We start from the raw sequence: 25,469 nt of genomic DNA, 5'->3' as shown, positions 1-25,469 counted from the left end.
CCTTTTGGTCTGTACCTCAGCAGTAAAGTCCGGGAATAGGGTCACTGATCCGTTATCTATCCTAAAAGGTCCTGCTTCTCTTGCGCGCTGCAACAGGATGTCCCTGTCCCTATAGTGCAGCAATTTAGCTATCACAGTCCGCGGAGGATGTCCAGGCGCCGCTGGTCTCGCCGGCACTCGATGGGCTCTCTCCAGAGCAAACAATGGGGTGAGCAGGCCCGAGCCCACTTCCTGCTTCATCCACTTTTAAAGGAAGGCCACTGCATCCATCCTTTCAGCTCCCTCCGGCAGTCCAATAATGCACGTTATTTCGCCTGTTGCGGCCTTCCGCATCCTCTGCTCGGCGTTCCAGTCTCTGAACACGGTCTGCTAGTTGCACCAGGGTGGCCTGTATCTCTTGCTGTGCTGGTGCCACCCCTGTGAGCGTCGTCTCTGCCTCTCGAACCCTGTCTGCAGGTTTCTGGTGATCTGCACGTAACAGGCCCAATTCTACTGATACCTGACTAATTTTTCGCTGGAGAGTGGTTTTGGACTCTTCTATTACCCCCAGAATCTTGTCCAGTGTCACCTGCAAAGAATGCGGTACCGGTTTGGCCATTTCTGAAGCGCTTTGGCCGCCAATATGTTCTTTCCCTTCTTGCGACTTTGGGTCGACGTGCAGCCTTGGGGACGGGGTGCCCCTACATGGGAGTCAGCAGCGGTCACAGTGTTCACGCTTTCATCCTCTTCTCAATCTGCCCAATACCAGCATGGCCCAGGGGTAGCCCTCTCCCTGGATATAGTTCACCTCCAGCCACTGACCGCTCCTGGTCACCTCCTCTTCTATTTCAATTGAGCTCCCCGCTCTAAGAGTCACACTATGCGCCCCCAGTTAATCATTAGGGCAATGCCCTGTCATTGCGCCTTGTCTACTGCATTGCAACCGTGATCAGCTTAGTGTCTAGACAAATGGGCCTGAATCTGTTGTTCAGATCTGCGCACTTTCCCTCGGATCTGCCCGCTTGTATTTCCAGCCGGGCCACACATGTCCGTTGCTCCACAATCCCCTCCCTGGTATGCTCCCTCAGGGCAGTGCGCTCCCAGGCCGACCTCCTTCTTCTCACAGCAGGGCCCCCTCCATGCCGTCCCGGGGTCTCCAACACTCACCTGTACCCCGCGCGCTCAGCACTTCATTGTCGGAGGGCGACGACGAGTCCCAGGCTGGTGGGGATAGCTGTGCTTCGGGGCCACCTTAGCTCCGGGCCCGACTCTAGGAGCCCGTCAATGCCGGCCGATTCCTGGCCTCTGCGGTGCCCCTGCCTCACCCAGGTTCCGCTCTGCTCCGCTGCAGCCTCCGCAGTGCATTCCACAGGCCAGCCGCCAGCTTCAGCCTCCCGCTAGGCCACTCTTTAATTGCACTTGGCGTTAGAAAGTCATTCCTGGGCTGCGGGGCTTCCCCTTCCTACCATGCGAACATATCATTCTCGCAGGCTCCCTCCGGGGTTTAGAATCTGAGGATAATTAACAGGCCTTGGCGGAGCGGTGTGTCTACACATCTGCCATTGCTGCCTGCCAGGCCACGCCCAGACAAGTAAAGCACCTTCAGTGCAAAAGCAGGAAAATCAGGATCTTTAGATATGTAGGAATGAGATCAGAAAAGAAAAAGAAAGAGAAACATACTAATACATATGATGGATCAGTTCCAAACAAGCAAAAATTAAGACATATAGAGTAGAACATGGCAGGCACACATAATCAAGTTGTGTTGGCTGCCGATAGTGTGTCAAAATTAATCCTAACCAGGAAATGCAGACACATTCGTGTTGCCTCTGCCCTCCGATGTAAATGGATGTAGAAAGGCTTACCAAAAAGAGGTTCAAAACTCACTGTTTTACACCAAAGCTGCACAGAGCTCTTTGGTGCAGCAGCCATCTTGCGTGATGTCTAGTCATGCCCCTCCCTGTCCATGACCTATGGAGAATTATACTGTATGTAGATATGTTGGTATGTATGTAGCCATATAAATTTGTATTATTATTATTATTATTATTATTATTATTACTATCATTTTTTAAATTTGGTAATGTGTCAGAATCCATGGGTAGATGCATGGGAACACCCATGCTCCACCTATGGCACGGCCCTCTGTTACAGTGCTGCCCTGCATCCATCAAGATTTATCAACCCACTCAGGGCCACAAAAGGTGGTCTTGCGTGGTATGATAAATCTAATTTAGTATTTGCTTCGCCCTTGCGTCCTTTGCTGGCCCAAGGGAGATGCACAAACCCTAATAATTATGCCCCCTAATCACTACGAGTGTGGGCTTAACCCCTTGTAGAAATCACAATTAGGAAATCGGTATCTAAGAAATCGCAAAATTGTGATTTCTCAATAAGAAATTGCAAACTAATAAATGAAGCCCAAAATGTGCCTGAAAGCTGTTTGAGGATGTCACAGCCCAGGTGGAAGGTAATTACAAGACGTGGCCATGGCTCAGAGGTCTGATACACCTACTGGAAGCAGGGAGTGACCTAGGTACACTGCTGCAGGCACAGGTAAACCAAGGTACACCACACCCTGGCTTCAGAGGAGAGCAGGGAAGCTGGAGGTACCAGGAAATGAAAACAAAAGTTTTCTGGGAGGGAGCTGGAGGTCCTCACCGAGAAATGTGTGGCAAACATGGATCAGCTGTTTGGCAAGGCCTCCTTTTCTCTTCTGGAAGCCCAGAAAAATCTAATATATCAGGAGATGCTGAAGAAAGTAAACTCCTTGAGAGTCACACAGAGGAAGCAATGATCTGACCTGCACACCATGACCAAGGATAGGCTGGCCAGCAGAATGGCCGAAGGAAGTGGGACTAGAGAAGGACCAGCTACCCAACCCCATGACTATCATGGTACACCTGATTGAAGGGACCCACAAACCAGTGAATGTCAGCGATTGACATCTCACTCACAGCAGACACCAGCCCAGGTAAGTCATATACCTTCAAACTTCATCCAGGTCATGCTGTTAGACAAACCACATCATATACATCACAGTGTGAAATACTCAATTGAGGTGTTTGTCCCACCCAGCTAACGCTTCATGGGGGTTGTAGTGCACTCCGTCAGCATGCTGTATTTAGTGCTGATGGCCATATATAACAATTGGACACATCTCCAACAACTCATACACATGTCACAACATTGTAGTGCCCAAAGAAATTACATTTATTTACACCTTTTTTGCACCTATATGTCCCACAGATCACAGCCCAGATGTCTCTGCACCTGCTACTGTGAGTGATCTACATCTGGAGCCACTAGCACCACCATTACCTCCTCCATGCCCATTCAGCCCAACAGGCAAGAGAGAGAGGACCTTATCACTGCCCCCGTTTTTCCAACAGCGATGGTGACCAGTCCACCACAAGGGTGCACACCACAACTGAGTCTAGGCCTGTCAGCATGCCCACTGAGCCCATGACAGGACACATTGCCTGCAAAATAAGAGTCATCAGGGAGCAGCAGTGCCTGTCCATGGCAGTGGAGAAGGGGCAGAAGCGCTGGAATACAGCGAAGGAACGGGAGCACAGATTGCAGCGTACACTCCATCAGCAGTATACTGGCCACATTGAAACCTTCTCCAGGGCAACAAACCACCTGCCCAATACAACTTCAAGCCTGGCAAGGCGAACTGTTAACATCCAAACAGAGATGTCCCACTGCTGCAAGGAGCCTGGTGCAGGTCGTAACTGCCCTCAAGAACATCTACACATGGTCTGTGTCTGTCCCCTATTCAACCGCCACCTGAGAGCGAGGAGGTATCTAGCATGGGGTGTCTTGCTCATGAGGTCTGCCCTACTCGGCTCACCCTCCAACATTCCTCTGTATCAAGACAGGATCAAGGCCAGAACACAGTGCCGCTGAGAAGCGAGGCTTAACAAGGGGACAGAAAAAGTAAACCCATCTGTACAATTTGTGGATTTCACTTTGTTTGGCACATATGTACCACACACACATATACATTTTTTTTTAATTTGTCTCATCCACCTGAATAAAAGGTAGTCACTGAGTTGTGCACCAACACTACCCCCTATGTAATACTTAATTAGTACCATTTCATGTCTTACCTCAGAAATAGCTTTTTGTGATATATGTGCCTCTTGCCCATCCCTCAGGCTATATGAGTGCCATCCTCTTGTACCTGTAGTAGCGGTTACTCATCATCAGAGTCATCATCAGATTCTGGATCAATGATGACATTGTGTAGTCCCCGCCTCATCGCAATGTTGTGCAGGATGGCACAAGTCGCTATTATTTTGCAGCATGCGTGTGGCCTATAGAGAAGTGACCGCCCCCCGGATAGGTGGATGATCCTGAAGCAGGACTTGAGTGTGCCAAATGTCTGCTGTATGACTGAGCGTGTTGACTTTTGTGACCTGTTGTAATGTCTCTCACTTGGGGGGTCATTACAACCCTGGCGGATGGTGGAGAACCGGCAGTCGTCAGTATACCGCCGGCGGTATTTGGACCCGGCTTACCGCTGTGGATTTCCAGTGGTTTGAACCGCCATGAAATCCATGGCGGTAAGCACTATCAGTGCCAGGGAATTCCTTCCCTGGCACTGATAGGGGTCTCCCCCACCCCCACCCCGACTCCCTCCCCTACCCCCTTACCAACCCTGCCACCCCCCAAAGGTGGCAGGTCCCCCCTCCCCACCCCGACCCCCAATATAACATTACTCACACACACCCGACACGCATGCAGGCACCACCAACACACACACGCACACACCCCGACACACATGCCTACATCCACACACACAGTCAGACACGCACACCCACATTCAAACATACACGCACACATCCATACAGACATACCTACAGACATACACTCACTCATTCCCATACACACAACACCCCCGTAAGCATACACGCACTCACACACCCCCTCTACATACACACACGCACACCCCCATGCACGCACACAAAACCCAACACCCCCCCAACCCCCTCCCCTAACGGACGATCGACTTACCTGGTCCGTCGATCCTCCGGGAGGGGACGGGATACATGGGGGCTGCTCCGCCGACACCACCCCGTCAACAGAACACCGCCACGCCGAATCACAGGACGTGATTCGGTGGGCGGTGTTCTGTTGGCATGGCGGTGGAGGTGGAGCAACCTCCACTTCCCCGCCGCCCGCAAGTATGGCTGTTGGCGGCTCTCCTTCGGAATAACAACGGAGAGCAGCCAACACTCATAATACGCCGAGCGGCAAACCACCTGCACAGGTGGTCTTCCGCACAGCGGTCCCTCGGCGGTCTTGCAAAAAGACCGCCGTGGTCGTAATGATCCCCTTGGTGTCTGGGGGGGACAGATACGGTGTGAGGATCGAGGGGCATAAAGCATACGCACTGTCACCTTTGGAGCATAAGAGGGACAACCATTAGATCACATCATACATACACTCCTGGCCAGTGTGATCACAGATTTTGAGATCTTTTTACCTAGCAGGAGCCTATCGCTAAATCCCCCCTGTGCCAGTTGGTTAGGTATTCCATTGCGCTGGAGTATAAATGACACAGGAGGCATCACACACCACCTGCAAATTCAGTGAGTATGTGCTCTTCCTTTTCCTGTAGAAGTAGTCTGAGGCTGACGGGGGACATATGGCAGTATGTGTGGCACCCACACAGCCAATTCTGTTCGGGAACTGTGCATCCCTATAGAAATTTAAGTTTGTCTGCTGCAATGTTTGGGGCGTATTTGGAAAATAGATGTATTGGTTCAGCTTACCAACCATTACATCCAGGAACTTGTGCAGGAAACTTGTAAGTGTGCTTTGTTATACTCCCCCGCAACTTCTATGATTGTCTGACTCCCTGAGGCAAGGAGATGTAGGCAACACAATACCTGCAGATTAGGAGGAGTTGTGTTTCTCCTCTGTGCAGGGGCCAGTAGATAGGGTTGTATATCGGCTATCAGGTCAAGTATGACCTGGGTAGTCAGTCTGTACTAGTTTATTTTTTCCTCCTATGTCAGGTTGAAGAGAGTGACCCTCACCCTAAATATCTTCTCCTGTCTCTTCCACCTCCTGTCCCTCAGAGCCTGAATCCTCATCCTCCTCACTAGGATGTATAATGCCACCATTGTGAAAGAGAAATATGCATTTTGGAGCTCTTTTTGTAGTTTGCACATTTTTACCACCTGTATCAAGTCAGTGGTAATTGCATTTATTAACAGGCCATTTATTGCCTAGTCGCAAATAGGAAATTCTTAGAGCATGCGGTTGCAAATCGCAAATAGGAAACCGCTATTAGGGATTCCCTATTTCAGCAAATTCCAAAATGTGATTCCTACAAGGTAGGAATCGCATTTTGTGACCGCATTTTTGGTATTCGTACATACCGAATGCAGATTTTGTATTTCTTCACAGCCTGAAATAGCGATTCGGTTCTTTAAGAAATGCAAAATCATTTTGTACATCTGGGCCCTGTTGGTGATTTGGTGTTTAAGTTCTTTCTGATTCAGGAATCAGAAAGACCTTGGCAACTGACATCAGCACCCCAATATACAGTCGTGAATGACAACAGAAGTACCTTCAAAACATAAAGGTCTGAGGTGCTATGATAGGTTTGCAGACATTGTATGACAATAGTGTATATATGTATGTATGTCTGTGGTATTTCTGTAGTGTGAACCTAACCAAAAGCCAGAAGAGAGCAGTACTGAATACAATAATAATACTTTCCCAAGGGGATGCATTACATTTGTAATAACCAATGAGGATTTGATAAATGAGAGATGTCAAGAGGACTACTGGAAACTCACACACCACATAATAACATTTTGCCAAGGAACTCTGATGGGACAGTGACTCCTTACATGAACAGAGGGAATTAACTAAGATTTTAAGCAAAAACCTTCATAATTTTCCAAGTGCAACTTGCCAAGAGAGACACAAATGCTTTTCCTCTTTTTATGTCATATTTCCCAGATCAGAATTACACAGATATAAGTAGACAATATGCCCGCGTTGATAGCAAGCATGATATAGTTATCAAAATATAACAGAGATATCTGTGGACCCGATTCAGAAAGGTAGACTTACACTTTTGTGTGAGTCTACTGTTTTTTGGTATTCATAAAATAATAATTAAGTTGTATGTTTATAACTGTGGAGAATCTGCAGTCAGAACAGAGAACTCTGCACTTAAAAATATAGGCTTTTCCTATCTATTATGTGCAGTGTTCTCCACCTCAAATACAGAGTCTACAGAGTTGTAAAGTTACTCTTAAATCATTTGTTTGTGAATTGTTAACAAACTAGTCAACTTATACAAAGTGTAAAGTTATCTTTATAAATCGGACCCTAGGGCCCTCATTCTGACCTTGGCGGGCGGCGGAGGCCGACCGCCAAAGTCCCGCCGTCAGGTTACCGTTCCGCGGTCGAAAGACCGCGGCGGTAATTCTGACTTTCCCGCTGGGCTGGCGGGCGGTCGCCTTCAGACCGCCAGCCAGCCCAGCGGGAAAGAGGCTTCCACGATGAAGCCGGCTCGGAATCGAGCCGGCGGAGTGGAAGCTGTGCGACGGGTGCAGTTGCACCCGTCGCGTATTTCACTGTCTGCGCAGCAGACAGTGAAATACATTTAGGGGCCCTCTTACGGGGGCCCCTGCAATGCCCATGCCAGTGGCATGGGCACTGCAGGGGCCCCCAGGGGCCCCGCGACCCCCCCTACCGCCATCCGGATCTCGGCGGTCCGACCGCCGGGATCTGGATGGCGGTAGGGGGGGTCGGAATCCCCGCGGCGGTGCAGCAAGCTGCGCCGCCGCGGAGGATTCAATGGGGCCGCGGTACACTGGCGGGACCCCGCCAGTGGTGCCGGTCCGACCGCGGCTTTACCGCCGCGGTCGGAATCCCCATTGGAGCACCGCCGGCCTGTCGGCGGTGCTCCCGCGGTCCTCCGCCCTGGCGGTCAAAGACCGCCAGGGTCAGAATGACCACCTATGTCTCTTCTGTGAACCATCCAGCAATAAAATAAGCTGCCAACATTCACTCATTAAATAAGGGGGATTTTCCTCCTTCAGGTCTTTAAAAATATGATTACTGGTCAATAATATGAAATAAGACGCTTAACTAAAAAACAAGGTTCAGGTAAATTTAAAAATAATATCAGAGTAGAAGAGAGGAACATAATGGATATCCTCTCACACTAATCAGGAGAACAAACATAGTGACGGTGAACATTATTCTTAAATATTGGGCTATATTTGAGGTGATCTGATTGTTTTTGATAAAAAGGAACTAAAGAATTTCCAAACAATGGTCAATCCATTTTTCTTGGAAGGTAAAGGTTTCCAGATATAGTGACGAGGTGGATGAGGAATAGGTTTAAAACAAGTATTTAACCTCAAAGCGTGGAAGAGCAGGTAAGTAACTCTGCTATATAAGAAGACGGCACTCAACTGTCCCTCCAATCGTCATCCTTTAGTTCTAAACTGGAATGACTACATCACATTACGACGTGCTCTATATCAACTAACACAGTGACACCACACATTCTCCTCCTTTATAAAAAATAATTATTCTTCACATGTTGCTCGCAGGATAATAAAACTTCAGAACTAGAGACTTAGGGGCTGATTACAACTTTGGAGGAGGTGTTAATCCGTCCCAAATGTGACAGATATACCACTAGCCGTATTACGAGTTCCATAGGATATAATGGACTCGTAATACAGCTGGTGGTATATCCGTCACTTTACCGTCACTTTTGGGACGGATTAACACCTCCTCCAAAGTTGTAATCAGGCCCTTACACTGTAACGTTAATTAAACCACAGTAGGTGTCAGATCACTCGTAGTATCATGTACATAACCATAACTAGTTTAATATCACCTATAACCAATTGTAATCTAACAGCACAATGCCCTTTTACAAAATGTTTACATTTGGTGGGCAATGATGTAACTGGTTGAAATCCTCATTCCTTTGATGCCACCATCCAATTTTTGACATGAAACGTGTTTTATCTTCTTTCCTCTGCTAACATCTCTAGCAGCAGTGTCACATGTTCCATCTTGTGATGGGTTCGCAGGGTTAACAGTGGACTCATTTTTTGAGGCAATACCAGTGTTGGAACCGAATACTTTGTTGTCTTCTTCCCACACCAATGCTCTAGAAACTCTTGGTTTACCACTATTCTCATATGGAGATTTATCACATTCGGATAGCATGCTAAAATGCCAAACCTTCCCATTACTCAGCTGAACACAAATACACTTTGTTCACTTTTACTGAATTAGAGAAATGACTTTCACCTTTTTTCACATTGTTATCCAATTTAATCTGTACCCAATCTCCTTCTCTCAAGGTAAGGAGACCTTTTCCTTGTGCTACTTTTTTCTCCCCCTAATGGGGGAACATCACCCTTGCATATGCTTGGTGCAAGGGTTTACAAAGTGGAGCAATGTATTCATTGCACCACTTTGTCAATATGGCACCTGTAAAAAGCCAATTTAGCGCTGCCTTAGCATCAAAAATGACATTAAGGCGGCGGTAAGGTGGTGCGAGGCCCTTTTAAATCAGGCCCTTGATGTTTCTCCCTTTACTGTAGATCTACTCAGATAATTCACCACTTTGCTCTTCCTACCCAGTACATATTCTACTTCATAGGTATAGTCTAGTAGTTTCAAAGACATTCTAGCTATGCGAGGAGTGGCATTTACCGAGCCTCAGTAGTTAAAAATTTTCACAATGCCTGTGATCAGTACGTAAGGTAAATTTTGTGCCCAATACGAACTGTTCCATTGCTTGAAACCTGGGTCAAAACAGCACCCAATCCCTTCCCACTGCGATTGGTAGTCAGAACTGTACAAGCTTTGGGGATCGAACCCACGTAAGGGAATCGCATTACATATATCCTCCTTGATTTTCACAAATTCTTTCAGTCTTCTCCTATTCCATTCGGAACTCTTTTTCTCTTTCAATAATTGGCAAATATTTAATTTTTTCTGCTAATTTCTTGACAAATTTAGGGTAAAATTCTACATTCCCATGAACAATCTTACCTCATCCTTACATGTGGAAGTAGGATCATCTCTGATAGACTCTATAATTTTCTTTTTAGGTGAGATTCCTTCTTTGCTGATCTCAGGACCCAAATATCCCAATGACTGTCTACAAAATTTACATTTGTCTAATTCTGCTGTCAAACCATAATATTTTAATTTCTTTAGCACCTCGAGCAAAATATTATCATGCTCAATTTTATTTTTCTTCATGATCAAAATATCATCTTGAGGATAGATCACTCCTGAGATGTCCTTCAAAAGCTTGTGCATTAACTTTTGGAAGACTGCTGCAGCAGATGTCAATCCGAATAGCATGCGGACAAATTGGAAACACAACATAGGTGTAATGAAGGCAGTCAGTTTCCTACGCTCTTCCTGTACTGTTATTTGCTGGTAGGCTGACGTTAAGTCAGTTATTGAAAACCAGAAAACCCCTTCCATTTTTGCTATTAGTTCAGACATTTTTAGACAGAGAAATTTGTCAACGATATTGTTTTTATTAAAGTCTATAAGGTCAATGCGTAACCTTAATTTACGATTTGCTATTCTGGCTACCACTAAGAGTGCCAGCCACTCTGCACACTCTCTAGGCTCAATAATACCTTCCTCCACCACTCTGTTTAATTTATCATCCACTTCGTTCCTGGCGCTTAACGGAATGTCCCTTACTTTATGACTTACAGGTTCTGCTTTCACCTTCAGCATTGTCTAGTGTACAAAAGTTTTCAGTTTACCTACTTTTCCTGAAAACACTTCAGGTAAATCACACTTGAATTTCGTCACTGGAGCTTGTTCTGATTCTTCCAACAAAATAACTTGAATCCACCCCATTAGGATTCAATACTATGTTAAAAGCTTTTTGGTCCCCCCACCCTCAAAAATGAAGGTCCAACTTTAGTTACATACTATATTACAACACCACCTATGGTCATCTCAGATATTGGTTTATTTTTTTGTATCCTTTCCCGATTGAGCACTGGGCAGTCTACACACAACACACTTCGGTATCCTCCCTGTATTCTTCCTCGGACTGATCAGAATCTGACTTTTCAGAAATCAATTTCACACTCTAGAATTTCTTGTTCGTCTTTTTACGTACTTTCATGTAGTGTCCTGTAATGCCACAAAACAAATATTTTACTTTAAGTGCAGGACAATTATTAATTTTTGCGAGGTGCTCTTTACTGCCGCACCTAAAATACCTTATGTTTTTATTTTTAATTTGTGCTTTCATTTAGTACTCTCACCTTTGTTCATTTTATTGCTGCATACACTAGAGACTTTACAGACAGCTTATTTTTCTTTAAATTCAGAGGAGGTTGACACACTAGTCATAGCTGCCTAAGCACATCTCTTCGATAGTTCACTCTTTTTTACTAATGCTATTATATCCTTTAGTGAGGAATCACCACTAACCCATAATCTATCTTGCAAATTAGGATCATTGGTGTGCACAATAATTTGATCATGTATCAAACCATCATGGAATGTTCAAAATTTACAAGATATTGCCAGTTTCTCCAAGACTGAAACATAATCTTCCACAGGTTCTGACATCCCCTGTTTCCTCTGGAGGAAATTGTATGCTGATAATACCTGTCAAGATCCTCTAAAGCATTTTAAAATACATCTTGTACCTCTCCAGAACTGAATTTTTTCCATTTGGTTAAAAAACCCTTAATCCTACTGGACCTGGAATTCCCAGCAGTAGGAAATTCTTCTGACCCTTCTTCTGCAAGGGCTGAAACATAATTTAGGAAGTACTCCTTCCATTCTGGCCAGTTCATTTGGGGTTCCATTGGAACCAGTAGAAAAAGGTAAGGGAGGAGTGAGTGATAATGGTCGGGCACACATAACTACAGTATTTCAGATTGTATAACTGTAACCAACCACTTAACACTCTGTAATACTTAAGTTGTAGTAGTTATGATAGAGCCTGCTTAATGTACATTAACATTTGAAGGTCAAGAGTCCATTAATTGTTGTCTCCTGAAGATTGCAAGTATTACACCAATGATTGTTTAAAATACAGTCAGAGTATTTTGTCCATACTGGTAGTGTGCGTATCACTGCTGATGCAGTGCGTAGTTGAGATACTCTAAGAAAGTGAATAGTGTCGCAATATCTGTAAAACAAATGGTTTCCTTGTATTATAGTAGTAACTAGGCAGTGTTTGTATCATTGCAAGATATGGCAATACGTTAAGAAGGCAAAATTCCCCACACACAAAACAGGGAGCGTTCCTGTGGTTACAGGGTAAAGTTCTATGTACAACTAACACGCTGTAGGTTGGCGTGCCACTGTGCATCATATTTGTATACAGATTACAAATAGTGTTCCACACACTTGACACGCAGTAGGTGCGCATGTCACCGTGCATCGAATCTTGTTTCAGGATAGCTCCGCTCACGATAACATTGGCTCATCAATAACTAACTTTCTAGTCTTTTCTATTTCTAAGATGGCCGAGGCATATGACACAGTACATAATGGTGCTGCGTTCTGCTTCCAAGGTGTCTGTGCAAGCATGTGGTAGCCATACATCTGTCAAGCAGAGCTTGCACCACAGTAAAGTCTGCGATCATTTTCATAATGCATATACTGCACACAGTACCTTAAACTGCCAAATAAACTGAATCAAGGTTGCGTTAACATACAGCTTGATTCGGAATCACCATGTACTCCCCCCCGCTGCACAGGTAATGGAAAGCTTCGTCTGCTGCAGCTGCTTTCTTGAAGCTCAGTGAAGTGCACTTCCATGTGTAGGTACTTGGTCATGGTCGCCGCCAAACTGTAGTGACGAGGCGGACGAAGAATGAGTTTAAAACAAATATTTAATTTCGAGGTGGGAAGGGCAGGTAAGTATGTCTACTATATAGGAAGACCCCACTCAACTGCCCCTCCAACTGCTGTCCTTACATTCTAACCTGGTAGGACTCCATCACATTAAGAGATGCTCTATAGAAAATAACACAGTGACAACACACCGGATTGTATGAAGAAATCAACAAGGTCCCTAGAAAGGGAGAATGAGTAATTCAAAACTTTCAGCTTTCTTAATTGCCTTATAGGAAGAAGCAATGAAGATCATCAATATTCAATAGGAGATGAGACGGACTATAATTGTACCAAAAACACAAAATACAAATGTTCTACCCCTAGAAATTTTAAAAGATTAGGCTGAATATCCAGCAGGCTGGTTCAAAAACTTGGTTGGCGTTTGTGGGTGCCCAGTATTACGGAGATTACCAGTCATTATGGAACAAGTTACATAGATGTGGTTGTATTTTAATAACTGCTTAAGAAGTCTTTTATAGATTTTTGGGGTGGGTTTCATTCTTTACTTGTAGGAACCAGGGGAAATCAAATCATGCGGCTACCTGAAGAAGTTGACATTAGCAGGGACTATTCAGATTTAAGTATTATAAATTGTCAGACTAGCTTAAAGCTAGCAGGATTGAAGATACCTTTTCTCACATCACTAATATTTTGATAGAGATTAATGTTGTAATGTCAATGAAGAAGAAGATGGCAGAATGAGGCATATTACAACAGTTGGTTGAGCTTAGACACTCTTGACGTAATCTGGAACAAACATTTGGCAAGTAAATACTGAGATACTTTATGCAAATTATTCAGACACCTGGACTGAAAATGAACCATTTCCTCAGAGTTTCCAGGTTGCATAGGTCACCAAAGAGTTTATCAAAGTCACACCTGCAATTCCAAATCAAATGTGATTTTGAGAAAGCAGGCATTTTTGAATGACTGTGTCTTCCGTCCTACTTGACAGCTGTGAGTAATCTGGCCAAGAAAGTATTTCAAAGAAGTACTGAAGTGGGTGAAGCTTTAATTATATTAGAAATACAAGATTAATACTGGCCTAAAAACTGTTAAGGGTGTCACAGATGTTTTTGCCCTGTTACCATGGAACCGTCCTAAAATTGAGCAAAGCAAGTCGAACATCGATGAAACTTCACAACCAAGTGGCATTGATCTAGCATGAAACATGTTGATTATGATGCATAGCTAATGGATACGTCTAAAAAGAATTGCAGATGATGAAGACTTGAAAAAAGGAATTCATTTCATCTCCTTTCTAAACAAACTGTATTGTTATTTGGAACTGAAAATTAAAATCAGAATGAAACGTAATCTATAAAACATTACACCAACAGCTTGGTTATTGGTATGGTAAGCGACGCCTGTTGGTACATGATTGTTGACCTACAAATCTGATATTATTCAAAGGAATGTGTTCGGTAGAGAGGCAAAGTGATGTTGAAAGGTTCAGCTTATGTACCTTTTAAACGTTTGACCCACTCCAAAATGTTTGGAAACAAATGTTCATGCCTGTTTTTAAAAAAAGCCTAGGATAAAGAACAACACAATTACAATATAAAATAAGCAATATGACAACAAAAAAATAAGACAATTCCATTTGGATCCAAAGCTCAATAATATGCTCTTGGCCAGGCATATTACATCACTGGGGTTTGGGGAATATTGGGATGATTTTATTCGATGGACACAGAAAGAAAGAGAGTGAGAGGAACTTAAGGGGGGGGAGAGAAGGAGGAAGAGGGACAGAACATGAGAGAAGAAGGAAGAGAGACTGAACATGAGAGAGAAATAAATGGAGTGAGAATCAGAGAAGAGAAAGAGAAATTAAATTAGTGCTAGAGAATGAGACAAGAGGGAGAGAGAGGAAGGATATGAGTGGGAAAGAGACTGAGTAGTTTGCGCCGTTTTTGCGTCAAAAAACGACGCAAATGCGGCGCAAAAAAAGTATAAATACGGGCCTGAGAGCGCACAAAACGGAATGAGGGACAATGGGGAAAGAGATAAAAGAGATTGATGGAGAGATAAATAGATTTAGAAAATGTTAGGAGGAAAACCCTTAACCCTTCTGACACAGGTCCAACTTGGTCTACTCCACTCCACTCTGGGAAGGGACCTGACAAAACCACAATGGTGGAGGGATCAAGACTGCCGGTAGCTTAATGCTGCCTTTGCTACATACAATCCTCAATTACTCTTGGACTTGAAAGGATAGACACATCACGTAAAGTCAGATTCCAACACAAATTGGATATTAGAAAAGCTAACACAGGCAGGCGTCTCTCAGGGCCAAACTTCCTGGGTAGATAATTGTTGGTCAAAGCTGGCCCGAAGAAAGAAACGTTTGGGCTTGCACATACGTTTTTAATTTTTTGTGTAACCATTGATTTCCTATATTTTGGCATTTCACGTCTTTTCCCAACTTTCAGCAATTTTATCTTGATGTCACCAATTTATCAGATGTGACTTTGCTAACTTTAGTCACCTAGAGGGTCATCACCCTCAGAGAAGGAGATATGTTGTCAGAAAAAACACGGTTTACCCCGGAAGCAGTATTGTTTTTTTGCCACATCTCTCAAGGCACAGTCTTCTAAAGGCAAAATCGCATAGCTGCAAAAACCTTTTACCCATTTTTTGCTAAGGCCTGACAGCTTCACATTAATAGCTACTGGCATATTAATAGTTGCGGAGGCTCGGTGCTACAGGAATCCTTCTGGCGCTAGTCTCTGGGGGCATGGAAGAAGTTGTTCAAGCAAAGAGGGATCAGAACACGAGTGATCTTCCGTGCGCACATATGCCGTTTAGGACGACATCTTCTTCTTTACAGAGACATGGTAAAGCCCTATTTCCATTATTTTGGCTTCACTTTGCCTTTGTGAGGATTCTCCGTTTCTTAACACCTCATTCATCCTACAGTGTCACATGATAAATCTGTTACTCAGCATATGAAATCCTCTGTACTGAAATCAATACGAAATCCTCTGTACTGAAATCAATCATCCAGGTAATTTAGCAGAGCCCATGTATTACTTCTTTCTGTTGCTTCTCTTCTTTCTAGGTGTGTCTGTAAGGTTGGAACACAATTAGCAGGCTTATGGTAGGTGTCAAAATTCCTGCCCTCCTCTCTGGACTTCATGACATTATTCAGGACAACATGATAGCTGCTTACGCTCCAAGGTGAATTTAAGCCTATTATTATTGCTCCCTACCTCCTGGCATTTTGAAAATCACAAGCCAAATTAGCCTTTCACTAAAATCAGATCCTTTTGCTGAATTTAGATTTAGGTCTCCAGAATACTCAATTAATCCTTTGTATTATCTATCAAAGTATGAGCAGAAACTGAGTACAAGAACGACGATATTTTCATTGATGTCATTAGCATTTCATCGATAATGTATCTTTTCTATCATTGCTGTAGTAGTCATAAGGAACAAGCACAGTTAGCTAACCTAGGCCTAGGTTTAAGAGGGCTTAGCGCCCCCTTGCTCTGCATTAGCGTCATTTCTTATGACACTAATGTGGCCTGACAAGACCAAATTTGCTGAGCCATATTTACAAAGTAGCACAATGCATGCATTGCGCCACTTTGTAACCCCTTGCGCTACATTATGCCTGTGCCATTAGGGGTACCAGAAAAATGGCGCAGTGAAATCTAACAGATTCCACTGCGCCATTTTTAGCAGCTATTTTAAACGCCTGCACAGAGCATGCGTTAAAAGGGGGCATACCATTGTATACTCTGCAGGACTGGAGTCAAAATATTAGCGCTAATCCTGCACAGTACATCAATAGTGTAAATCATTTTGATGCTATTGCACCTACCCTGCGCCATGGTTTGCCGTATATTAAATATGGTGCACACATGGTGGTGATAGGGGGGCGCTAAAGGGCGCAAGAAAAGTGGCACTGCATTGGTGCAGCACCACCTTTTTTAAATACGGGCCCTAGTATCATAACCTAGGACATCTGTAACACAGTCACTTTTAATTCACAAGTGTCATTAATGAGACAAGACACTGTTTCAGAAAATCAAAGTGAGGTATTCACAACCAAATATAATGCATTTTTTCCTCATTCAGGTCTGTGTCATCAGAAAAAAGTCAACATTGAAAAACAAATATGAGTGTTAATTTAACCCAACCAAGTAATAAACACTAAGGACTCAATTCATAAAGGTAAACTTAAAGCAAAAGTCTAAGTTTGTGACTTTTGGTATTCACAGAGGTAAGTTATGAATAGTATTTTACATTGTACTCTGGGCAGAGTTTCCGCACTCGGAGCGAAAACTCTGCACTCAGGGCAGAATCTACACAATCAGGGTGGAGTAAGTGTAATTTTATGCACCTGCAGATAATTAAGACCTCCTGCAACCCCTGCACTACAAACCATATAAAAGCAGCACACATTCAAGACTCTGGCTTTTCCACACAACAGTGTGCCTGCCTGCTCTGGGCCTCGCAACCTTTTGCCATGCTACCTTTGACGAGGAAGCAAAACTATACAGAGCGGACAAACATGATTGTCCCTCTTGTAGTGAGAAACCGCATGAAGTTTCATGGCATTCCACCCTACCACACTCGTGCAACACTGAAGGAAGTTATATAAAAGCAGTTGGCAAATAGCAGTTAGTACATGAGGTAGGACATACAGACTGGCACAGACATTGAGAAGAAATGGCAAGATTAGCAGAAGCAGGTGAAGGAGAAGTTCAAAGAGGTGGTCAAAGCTCTCCCTAGTGGACCAATCACAACCCGCCTCAGACTCACCCCACTTGAGATGGACGTCCTCTCCACCATGCACCCTCACCTGCTGCATGGCTTGTCTGTGACGGGCGATCTTTATGTGGTGCCAGGTGATATTTGATGAATTAAACAATTAGTTAAAATTATAAATGTGTAAGATACACTGAAAATGTGACTATGGAAGTAATTTCAAATTTGTGCAAATATTCATTGTGTGTTACACTTATGTGTCTGTTCTCATTTTTATTGACACAGGCAGCCAAAATAGGATCACCCACTGGAGCAGAGGTCCCTGCACTTGCAGAGAGGCAACGTCATGGAACACATTAACTGATGCCACCAGCACAAAATATGGCCAGAAGAGGGTCCATCTGCTACATTGTAATCAGACAACCCATAGATACCTTATATAGAAATCCATAAATAGTCTCAAACATGTGAACTTAACTAGAAAATGTGGTTAATTACATGTGTCAACTAGAATGTAAACTAGATACACTCATATAATTTTAGGCCATGTGACGTTGGCCAGAAAAACACAGCCCACAGTGATCTCTGCTCCACGGACAGGTATGACATATGGTCAGGCACCACACACTGGGCGGATAGTAGACCCTGGTAAGTACACTTAATAATGATTTTACAAAATGCTCATGCTCTTAGATTTTGGATGATATGTCAGCGGTATGTGGTGTGTGTCTAATATCCCTGTTGTCACTCATCTCCACATGGTTAGATATGACTCATAAGAGTATACTACTTCATAACATGCTGGCTAATGAAAGGATGGCTCTAAATTTATGTTGAAGTAATACAGTATGTACCAATTTGCCTTATATTGTCTCATCGAAAGAGGAGTTGCCACACCTGGGTTAAATGTCTATATATGGATACTCGCAACATTTTCCTAGGGGTAAAAATGTATGGTCAGTGATGTGGCCAAGGCCAACACTGATGCAAGCAGGGTGGAGGTTGATACATGTGGGTGGAAGGAGGGGATTTGGAGGTAAGGTGGGTGTAGGTGAAGCAAAGAACATATATCTAGAAGCTGAACTGCACAGCATGAAACCAGAAAATCTGTGATTTATCTCAGTTTCTGCACTTTACCAAATTATGTGACCCTAGGCAAATTTTTGTTTCACTTTCCCTCTTTCTATGTCATAATTACGTGTCAGAGAACCTTGAAATACATGACTTCAGGATGTTTGCTGTACAAAGCTTTCCCAAGTGTTTGATTTATTAAACTATGATGTTGTTCATGTATAATAGGAACACAGGCAATTGAAACAGTGCACATTACAATTGATTCACCTCGTAGTTCCCTATTGGCATTATTGCCGGGTGGATGGAAAATATATTGAATGTTACCAAGTTCATGTCTGAAAAAAATCTGTTTTAAAATGAAATACCCTGTTAAAATATCGAAGAGACTTAGGGCCTGACTTAGAGTTTGACGGATAGGTTACTCAGTCATACGTCCGTCGTATTACTATCTCCATAAGCTATTATGGGATTGTAATATGGAAGCCAGTATATCTGTCACGTTTCTGATGGAGTTACCCCCTCCGCTAAATTCTAAATCAGGCCCTTTATCACACTTTTGTATGTATGCTGCAAGATGTCTTTACAAATGAACATTTTTCTAACGTTGAGCGTTGCAGGACACCCTAATTTCTCCCTTTCCTTAACTTAAATTAACCTTCAAATAAACTTTTGATAGTTTCTTTAACATCTTTTCAATGTTAGTGCTCTGTTGAGTTAACAGCAGCCCATTACTGCTGTTGGCCAGGGGGCTGAATGTAAAGGTCAGGATGTCTCAGACTGCCAGGCCCTACTTTGAGTATCAATGGTCTATACCTATGACACATACATATAAAAATGATTACCATCATCTGTTGTATTGAAATATGTTTATGTATGGCACATTATAGATGCTGCTAGGACGTCCTCTGTGATCCAGACTACAGCATCCATGGGCTTGGGAGACATCTTGGCAGCAGCAGTCAGACGCACCTCCATCTGTCCTTCAGGTAAGTGGGCCATATAGTATTGTATAATGTGGATTCTCAAATTATGCACAGTAACCCACTCCTTGTGAAAGGATATTAGTAGATATTGCCACATTTTTTGTGGCATTTGAAGTTGGTGTGTAATATGCTCCTAACATAATCATTGATGTCTGTGTTAATTTTGCATATTCACATATAAATCATGCTGAACATTAATTATGGTGTCACTTCCTTCTGAAGCTCTGGATCGAGGACCACATCATCTGCAACATACTTAAGGACCCAGGTTCAGCAGCTCATATCAAGGTGAATCTCAATACTAAACAGATGTGTCTGGAGCTGGTGAATTTGATATTGCATTGCACATCTGCTTTGCACACTTCAGTGCTACAGTGTGAGCTGTCATGTGTAGGTTTACGCAACAAGGTTGCATGTCAAACATCAGATAGATGCAAAGAATGTTTGACCCAATCCTTGTCTTGTAGCACATGATATACTAAGGCAAATACTAATCCTGTTGCAACATCTGTCTTTCAGGTGCCAAGGACGATGAGTCACTTAAAGAAGCTGCACCATCCACCAGTGGAAGGCAACAGGCAATCCAAGGAGAAAACCCTATGTCAGCTGCCAGCAGCGCACAAGAAGAGAAGGGTGAGGAGGATAAGGAGGAAGAAGAGGAGGATGAAGAAGACGATATGGTGCTGGTCATGAAGGAGGAGTCAGAGTCCCTTGAGTGCACTGTTAGCCCACAGGGCAGAACACCAGTGCCAACACCAGGTCTGGCCAGCATTGCACCTCCCACTTCACCTCTGAGGATTGCCACTTCCCAGCTGTTAGCACACTAGCCACAGAATTCACCTACTCAAACACAACCATAAACTCCTCACAGCCCTCATGTCCCTGTCAGATGTGTTGGATCACCTCCACACTCCTCCCATGACACTGCCTCCCAGGTCCTCTCTCAGGCATCTGAGGGACCTAACACCGCTGGTGAGAAGCAGGTATCTCCTTGGCATCAATCTCCTCCCCACAGCCTCCCACATACCACTCCTCCCTGTGCTGGTAGACCTGACAATCACATTAGAGAGAGGCCGTCCCATGCAACGGGGGCTGGCAGATGGTCAGCGTGGCTAGTGGGAGGATGAATTTTTCCAAAAACATGAAGATGTGAGGTAGGGCATTTGTATCATAGGTGCTACTCTGACATATCAAACCCACAACTGGAAATAAGCCAAATCCCTCAGGTTATTGACATACAGGCCTGTGTCTTGAACAGGATTGAGAAATCTTACCAAGACATGGTAAGGAGGAAAAATGATGATGATGTTCAATTCAGTTCCACTGAAAGGAGGTGCCTTTTCCTCAAGTCCCTCACCATGTTGGGTACAGATGAGTGAAACAGTGAAGCAGGATAGCAGAGGATCTTGCTTGGAGGTGAGGATGACTCATAATGAACATAAAATGGCTGCCTGCAACTTCCTGCTTTTTATTTCCTGTTTGTCATTTCCTGTATTAGGAATTTGGGTTCTAGCCTGACTGCAGAGTTTCTGCCCTGGGTGCAGAGACACTGCAGGTGGTGGAGGAGGTTCCACCCCCGGGGCAGAGATTCTGCTCCTGAGGTGATAAAAAAGATTCTAAATAAATAATGACAAACAGTGTAAAATACAAAAAATAAAATAAAATTCTAACCAGGAAGTTGCAGGCAGCCATTTTATAGTCATTCTAAGCCATCTTCTCCTCCAGACAAGATCCTCTGTCATCATGGTGCTCTTTTTAACTCATCTGCCTCCAACATTGCAGAGAGACTAGAATCAACGGCATCCACCATTCAGTCTACCTGATCTGAACATACTAACTGAAGGGGTGCTTGATAATTACCTTCTGCTTTATGAGGGCCCGGATAAAGAGGCTCTTACTGTGTGTTGCAGTGTAGTGTGTGTGTACATGCAATGGCCCAAGATGTGTTGTAAGCACTGGGAAGATGTGTCAGTACAACATTAGCAGCTCAGACGGTGCCATCCACTTCTTGACAAATGTCTCTCATGGTACCTGAAAGTTTACATGAAGCCGGTGACACGTGGTCATAGGTGGACAGTAGCCCTGTGTGTGTTGTGGTTTCTGCATTACACACGATAAACAATGCCTAGCCTTTTTGAATTGGGTACCTAGTTACTTGGTGGATGCATGACAGAATCTGTTTTTGAGCACACAGCCCTGCCAGGTTTCCAAGATCTATGTACGTTGTGCTGCTCCAGTCCAGGTTGTTACTTTGCATTCTGGGACTTGTACTCCTGTTTAGTACATAGTAAAACAGGACTACAAGTCCCAGGATTCAAATAAATAGATAACTGGCCTGGAGTAACACATCACGCATGGAGCTGCAAAACCTGACAGCTATGAAAATAGACAATCCATTTCATTACACAGGTCTACTTGGCCCATGGTGTATGTATGATAGACATATGGCCACACTGCCTCATGAGTTGTAGCGCAAACAAATACAAGGTGCCTGAGTCACACAGGGCCTCTACACTTGTAATGGTGGCTCCAAAGTTGTGATGGAGTGTCTGCACTGGGAGTGGAATCTCAGCAATAAGAATTATCATTGCAAATATTCTGCCCCAAGTGCAGAGACTTCCCCACGAATGTGGGGCCTCCACCAAACGTCCAGAGACCCTTTATAAATCAAGTCCGATATATTTACAATACCTGTGCATTAATAGCTTTCATTGTTACACACAATCTCCCAAATGCTTATCATAATGCATTCAATTATGTCAGAGTACATCACATATGCTACATTGAGATTGAAAGAGTGTGTAGTAATGTTGCTATGGTATCTTACTAGGCATCATGATACAACATGTTTAAACAATAGATCATGTCCAACAAAGTTTTGAACAGTCCTAATCCCACTATGTCAGCATCACAACTACTGTGTCTCAGACACCAACATTAAATTCCTATTCTAATACTATCCAGAGAGGTCTCACACATGCAGTGAGATTTAATCCACTAAGGCAATGGAGTCCTTTGAGATGTTGTCCACAATGATCACTGACATGTGCTTGAAATGTTTTGCATGGCCAATCTTTTGGCTCTTGATAACAGCTGTTGTTTACATACCTTATCTATGGCTTACAGAGTAGTCGCAGGATCACATTTATGGACTGAGTGTTAAATGTCCACCATTCAACATTGGCAACAGACTGTGAAACAACATAAAGGTCACACACAACAAGTTGCTCAAGAGAAAAAAGTGTCAACCAGCTGGTCCCACACCTGCATACCATGCTCTCTATTTTGCACAATAACCCAGTTCCTCAGATTCAGACCTAAGTGAGTGTCCACAGGTTTTTGTAATCCATGATTTACTTCAATGTTGTGCAAGGCACAACAGACTACTATTATCTTGCACATATCTTCAGGGGAGTACAGCAGCACCACCTTGCAATCAGGACATCTGAATTACGACTTTAGGAGACCAAAATTGTGCTATCTATATGATGTCTCATGTACATATGTGTGCCCTATTGTAACCATGCTTAGGTAGAGTCATCGCACATTTGTAAGGTATACAGAGATGAGGGGAGAGTGCTTATGCAGCATCACCTGCAGAGGAAAATTAGGAATTATTTGTACATGTCAATCTTGCAGCGGGAAAAACACATAGGGGGTCATTACGACCCTGGCAGACGGTGTAAAAGGTGCGGTAATACCGCAAACAGGCCGACGGACAAAAAAAGGGAATGATGACCCTGGCGGAAACCGCCAACAAAGACAGCCACTTTAACACACCGACCGCCACGGCGGTACAGACAAGCAGCACGGCGGTCACCGCCAACAGACAGGCGGGAGGCAATGTACCGCCCACACTATTACAAGCCACCAATCCGCCACCTTTTCCGGGGCGGATTCACCGTGGATAAAAACACGGCGGAAACAGCTTGTGCTATGGGAAAACGCTCACCTTAACATATCCCACGAGGAACGACGACTCCATAGACCCCGAACTCCAAATACTACTTGCTCTTGTCTTTCTGCTCCTTTACGACCAACAGCGAAGTAGGCGCAGAAGATACCGGTGAGTACTGCACCTACGACACGGGGGAGGGGGGAGGAAAAAGTTAGGGGGACACCCAGCAAACACCCCCACCCTCGCATATTACAACATACACACCAATGCAGTCAAAAATATCACATTAACAACCCACAATCCCCCCGGAAGAATCCAAAGACAAAGCGAATTTCAGTCAAACATTGTAATGTGCCAATATACATGTCATACAAAATATACAGATATATATGTCTAAATCACTCATAATTATATATACAATACAAGAAGTAGTGCAGATATGTACACAACAATGTCCGTGCACCAACAGTCCAAAAATGCATGGGCGAGGCCCACAATAGATACCTGACCAAAATCGGAGAGAACACTGCCGGGGCATCAGATAGAAATAAAACAGGCACCTCAGGGGTAAGGGAGGGGGGAGCACCTCAGCCAGATGAATGCGAAGCCAGATCCACGACGGGGCTCCATGCCCATTGATATATCCTGGGGAGTGCAAAGCCACAGTCTCACAAGTCTCTACAGTGGGTGGTTTGCCCACTGTTCAATCCTGGGGAGTGCAAAGCCACAGTCTCACAAGTCTCTACAGTGGGTGGGTTGCCCACTGTTCAATCCTGGGGAGTGCAAAGCCACAGTCTCTCAAGTCTCTACAGTGGGTGGGTTGCCCACTGTTCAATCCTGGGGAGTGCAAAGCCACAGTCTCACAAGTCTCTACAGTGGGTGGGTTTCCCACTGTTCAATCCTGGGGAGTGCAAAGCCACAGTCTCTCAAGTCTCTACAGTGGGTGGCTTGCCCACTGTGCCATCCTGGGGAGTGCAAAGCCACAGTCTCTCAAGTCTCCACACTGGGTGGCTTGCCCACTGTGCCATCCTGGGGAGTGCAAAGCCACAGTCTCTAAAGTCTCTACAGTGGGTGCCTTGCCCACTGTGCCATCCTGGGGAGTGCAAAGCCACAGTCTCTCAAGTCTCCACACTGTGTGGCTTGCCCACTGTGCCATCCTGGGGAGTGCAAAGCCACAGTCTCTCAAGTCTCTACAGTGGGTGGCTTGCCCACTGTGCCATCCTGGGGAGTGCAAAGCCACAGTCTCTCAAGTAGATGCAGGTCTCCACTTGTTCTGGAGGGGGACTGGTGCCCAGACTGGATGCGTCTCCCTGTGAAAGTTCCTGTCCTGTCACTGTCCCAGCTGCACATGGGATAAGATGCCTGATGTGGCGGTCCATTCATTCCTACACGGTCTTTGCCCTGTTCAGTGGTGCTTTACCATGGCGGTCTTTGCCCTGTTCAGCGGTGCATTGCCATAGCCGTCTTTGCCCTGTTCAGCGGTGCTTTGCCATTGAGATTCATGACTGTTCAGCAGTGCTTTGCCATGGCGGTCTTTGCCCTGTTCAGCTGTGCTTTACCATGGAGGTCTTTGCCCTGTTCAGCGCTGCTTTGCCATAGCGGTCTTTGCCCTGTTCAGCGGTCTTCACCATGGCGGTCTTTGCCCTGTTCAGCGGTGCTTTGCCATTGAGGTTTATGACTGTTCAGCGGTGTTTTGCCATGGCGGTCCTGATACTGACATTGGTGTGTGGCATGATGATCTCTACACTGGGCATTGGTGTGTGGCATGACGATCTTCACACTGGACATTGGTGTGTGGCATGACGTTCCATCATTGGCCAGCGGGGCTGTGGCATCCTGTCCCCTCCTGGGCTGTGACTCTGGCGGTGGTCTCTGGACCAGTGACGATACTTGTGCCCTCCTGGGCTGGGGGCTCTGGC

The sequence above is a fragment of the Pleurodeles waltl genome, chromosome 3_1 (assembly GCF_031143425.1).
Source record: "Pleurodeles waltl isolate 20211129_DDA chromosome 3_1, aPleWal1.hap1.20221129, whole genome shotgun sequence".
In the NCBI taxonomy this organism is placed as follows: domain Eukaryota; kingdom Metazoa; phylum Chordata; class Amphibia; order Caudata; family Salamandridae; genus Pleurodeles; species Pleurodeles waltl.
Note: the sequence above shows the minus strand (reverse complement) of the source record.